Source organism: Chelonoidis abingdonii, chromosome 2 (assembly GCF_003597395.2).
Source record: "Chelonoidis abingdonii isolate Lonesome George chromosome 2, CheloAbing_2.0, whole genome shotgun sequence".
Taxonomy (NCBI): Eukaryota; Metazoa; Chordata; order Testudines; family Testudinidae; genus Chelonoidis; species Chelonoidis abingdonii.
This window is the reverse complement of record NC_133770.1, coordinates 169,101,795-169,106,567: the sequence shown is the minus strand read 5'-3', so window position 1 is coordinate 169,106,567 and position 4,773 is coordinate 169,101,795.

Sequence of the window (4,773 nt, the reverse complement as noted above, 5' to 3'; positions counted from 1 at the left end):
CGCTGCGTGTTGCTCAGGCACAGTTTGAAAACTGCACCCAGCATGTAATGTAGTCATGTGACACTGACTGACATTTGCCTTGCATTTCTAGAGAGCTCCGCTGTCCCCAAGGGTCCATCCACTAAGGCACAGAAATTCATTTTCCGGACCGCTAAAGTGCCAGATCACGCCATATAGCTTACTTTTGAACATTTGAAATAGAACCGCGAGTAGATTATTTGCCAGGGCAGAGCCCAAATCAGAGCTCTCGGCGAGCTTGGCGAGAGAAGAAGATGGCGACGCAGAGGCTAGGTCCATAGGATCTTGCAGAACTCAACCACTACGTGGACGTGCTCAGCGACATGCCATGGACCCTGGTGGACGCCTGTAACCAAGCGAACACTCGCACTCGTCACTTCAGACAGTAGGAAAATTCTCGGTGCGGAAACCTATCGTCTAGCAGCCAAATTAAAATCTCTTACTACTCCGGAGGTGAGTCACATTACTGGTGGCGACTGCTGCTATCTCAATAAGACTTAAATGAAATCCGACTGGGGGAACATGGTCCCAGAGACCAGCCGGGAGCTGACCTCAAACTGCGACCAACGTGCGCGACATATCTAGTTTACCCCTGGAGGTTGCGTACACAAAGAATGACAATCTACCCCACCACTATTAACCTCCAAGCCCACTACCCATGCACCAAGTATGTTCTACATCAAAAGTACGACTGTCACACCTCACATGTTATCGGCACTTCAAAAGTTGTACACCAACCTGCAATACAAGAATCCAGACTCAAATTTTAATTGGTACATCGCCATGGTTGCTTTTCAGAGTCTATTGTTACAAAAATATGCGTGATTTATGGTTACCTCTATCCATACCAACTAATCTGCATACTGAGCCTACCTCAACACCAAAGTCCCTCGTGTACAGAGAGTCCCTTGCCTTCGCTCAATATGCCTAAGCGCCGCGTACCCAAACGCCGATCAGGATAGCTATCTCCCATTTCCCTCGCATGCGCACCTTACAATATTCGCTAGCAGAGATTAGACGGTCTCTGTACACTTCCAGCCGAGGGAAGTAACTATATGTCTCAGTGCACATTAGCGCTGTTTCTATGCAATTAAGGCGTTACTCCTGTGTCTCAAAATCGTAACAAGGATTTTTCTTGCGATGATCAGGTGCTTTGATTATACGTCTTGTAGAACATGCCTAATCACAAAGTTGGCATCTATGCCTCAATGACAATGCAAATATATACACCCCCAGGAGATTCTCAATCAAACTTACTTCACTTTTGAGCAGGACTTACACATCCCATGTCCAGAGGTGAGATAACTACATGGACTAACCCACAGCACCATAGTGTGAGTAGGCGCTGCAAAACACTCTGACCCCGAATAGTGAATGCAGCGAAAGCATGGAGAGAACCCAACAGCACTATCGGCTAACATGTCACATGCATAAGACGGTCAGTGTCTGCCATAGTATAAAGATTGAGATATCTATACATTTGGTGAGTGTGTGCAGATGGTGGACAAGTTACACATGCCTCACCCTAGTATAAGGCAAGGAGGTATAAATTGGGTAGACATAGTTGGAGTATAACTATCAGAACAAACAAATCTTAAGAGTGACTAGTAGGAGCTGAAAGGATTGCGAGCTAGGTATAAGAGATTCGATCTTTATTCGCGCCCATTATACTGTTCTGGACACAAGATTCCTGTAGAGAATTATTGTGATATTTGGGCTAACTTATGAGAGCTAGGGCTAAGTCAGAAGCTAGAATCGTTTAGTCCCATCACCAATAACACTTTGAACATAGAAGGATTGTTGTTTTGTGAGAGTGCAGAACAAGGGCTAAGGGTGCTGAGGCTGGGGCAGGCTAAGGTGCGCGAGCGTGGCACTAATGCGACGTGCAGCAAAGGGCTAAAATAGCTCTCAGACTCACATGTGCGACTGTTGAAGGCCCCGTTGGTACTCCGTGGTCAGTGGGAGTCCAAGGGATCTACATCAAAAGACAATAGTATAAAGGAGCGAATCTATCCAGATGTTGTTGTCCATTGAGCGTACCATGTGCCACTCACGCGAGCACATAGCAGAGCAGTAGTGGACTAATACGTTTACACACATATTGAAACACTGATCTGTCCACAAGTAACGCTCAGCGACAGCATGTTTACTACGTGACATGCCGACGGTCTTGGCACGGAACTCAACTTAAGAAGACTGCGAGCTTCAATCTAACAAGAGTTGGGATCAACAACTACAGACAGCGGGCTCTATGAGAGTCATGAGCAGAAGACCAAGAGAACATACGCTAGCATGCGTAGACTCAGGAGAGCACACGATTCTATGTGCTTAATAGCGACGGCGACTAAGCTCAAGCAGACACCAAGACAAATGATGGAGCGCTCTGCAGGGAGTCAGACGAGCGGTTATTCCTTCACGTTTTTGCGATAGAGCGAAGACAAATGTACGTATATTGTTCCGAACCGCCATCTGGTGGCAGAGAGAACGGCTAACCTATATCCTCACTGGGCATGGCCAGTGCTCATATCTCTAGAGAGTATCTCTATATAAGTTCTGCGTATGTGTAATAGGGACGAACTAAAGTCATAAGTGAGTGTGCTTTTTTGGGGTCGTCTATGGTATCTGTTCATATATTCTTGGTCCCCTTGACCATATTCCTGTGTTGCTTATTCTCACTGGCTGCCTGAACTCTGGCCACCCACATGTATCCAAGGTGCACTGTGGGAGTCAGCCACACCCCAACAGCTCCTGCCAGTATCCCATTCTTTCACACACTTGTCTGAGAGTCTGCCTTAACACCCACTCTACGCTGATATTGTAAGTGCACTGGCCAGCTCTCACAAGGCATAATCCTTTTTCAGCTCATGGCGCGCTCTATCTGGGAGATGGCTAAAGGGCGGTCGTCATCCATGGTCATGTGTCTAGTGTGTGAGATAACCTTGTCATGCTGTCATGGGAGATGCAGGAAGAGGGCGATGATTACAAATGTTGGCTGTTCTGAAGCATAAGATTGAGAGCGGTCTCATCGCCTCAGAGAGAGATTAGAGCTGGCCTTTCAGCAACTGCACTCAATTATGAGACAGCTGCGAGACGCAATAATTCAGTCGTAGCGTCACACTGTGTGACGACCAGCTGCATGCGGTTTAAAGCACACAATCCTGCCAGAGGACACAGCAGCAAAAACAGCCGACGGAGCAGGGTCCACGGTGCCTGCCACTATTTACAGGAAGATTATATGCAGAAAACGGGAAGTTCTTTGGATGAGAACGAGAGCAAGATTGATATATTAGTGACGAGTTGACCAAGTATATTAGGATAATATTAGAGTGAGTGAGTGCTACGTCGAAGGTGTTGTGGGGCCGTATCAGCGAGCGATCGTGATTGGTGGGAAGGAGACGCCCGCCTATAGGGCGGTATGGATAAGCAGTGGGAGAGGCAGCACTCGCAAATGCCCGCTGCAGTAGGCCTGGAGAGACCCAGAGGACATGTCACCACCGTGATTAGGGAGGCCCTGATGATCTCACTGTCCTAGGTGATCTCATGGTTTACGCTCCGCCGACAAGTCTAGCTGAATCGAGGCCAGGCCATTTAGGCACAATCTACGCGTAGTCAGAGCGAAACCACGCACGAGCTTTGGGCTAACAGCGAACTGAAGTTTCAGAGCCAGTGTTTCACCAAGGGGCGAGGGTCTTTGCAGGCACCGGGGAGAACATAGAGGCCCACTAAGGCAATCCGCCACTGCAAGTACTCACGCACAGCGGCGGCACGATTGGGCACACTGGGTGGTACAAGCTCCGCTGCCAGAGACACGCACACCACACCGGTGCACTGCTTAGGTTTGATTCTGCATGCGTTGTGTTTGTTGGATGGAAACCCGACACCGGAGAGCAATCCTCAGGCCCACCAGAGAGGAGAGGAGAAGAGGAGGCCGCCAATGACTGACATAACACATGAGGGGTATGGCACGCTACAAGCAAGCACGGAGCAAATCGAAGGGAGGCATGACTGGGATGTGGAGGGCGACAAGGTGGCATGCCTATGTGTACAGAGGCAGAGAGCCGGAGGCCACATCGCTGCGCGTTTCACCCCATCATCAACTAGGAGGGTTTAGTCGATGCTCGCAATGAATACGTGTCGGTAGACCATGAGTAGTTTTACGCTGAATGCACATGGCCAGAACCACTACCGAGCCTTGTAGGCGCACTGCAGGTGTAGCGGGGCACTCCTGGTTGCGCACACATTCTACTAGGAGTGTGGCGAGCAGGGGATACACTTGAGCGTGCGCACTGACCACTCTGAGCAGACACCTTAGTAGTGCGAGTCACCGTCACGTAGTAATGCGTATATGAGCTCCGAGTATGTGCCCAGACGGATCAGCCGGACTATTGTAGATCCCTCTAGTTACTTTGTCTATCTGACGGGCACTGACACTCGAGTGAGGAAAGCGTGGACGGTCGGAACGCAGACATGTGCTGAGTAGCTCCGCCTAAACACGAGGCAGTTGAGGAGAAAGAGAGACAGGTCTGATACCAGGAGATAGAACTTCAGAGCAAGAAGCACGAAATCTCTTGTCAAGAGTTTGTGAAATAAGAGAGAGGGGCCACAGCAGAGGTGGTCCGCTGAAGGAGAGGGCAAGGGAAAAAGAGAAGAGCAGCTGTCCTGCGAGGAGAAGCGAGAGGAGGCTCAGACATTGGTTACCCACCACCGAGAGAGTGAGAGCGCGCGGAGAGGAGTGCAAGGCGTCAATAATAATCG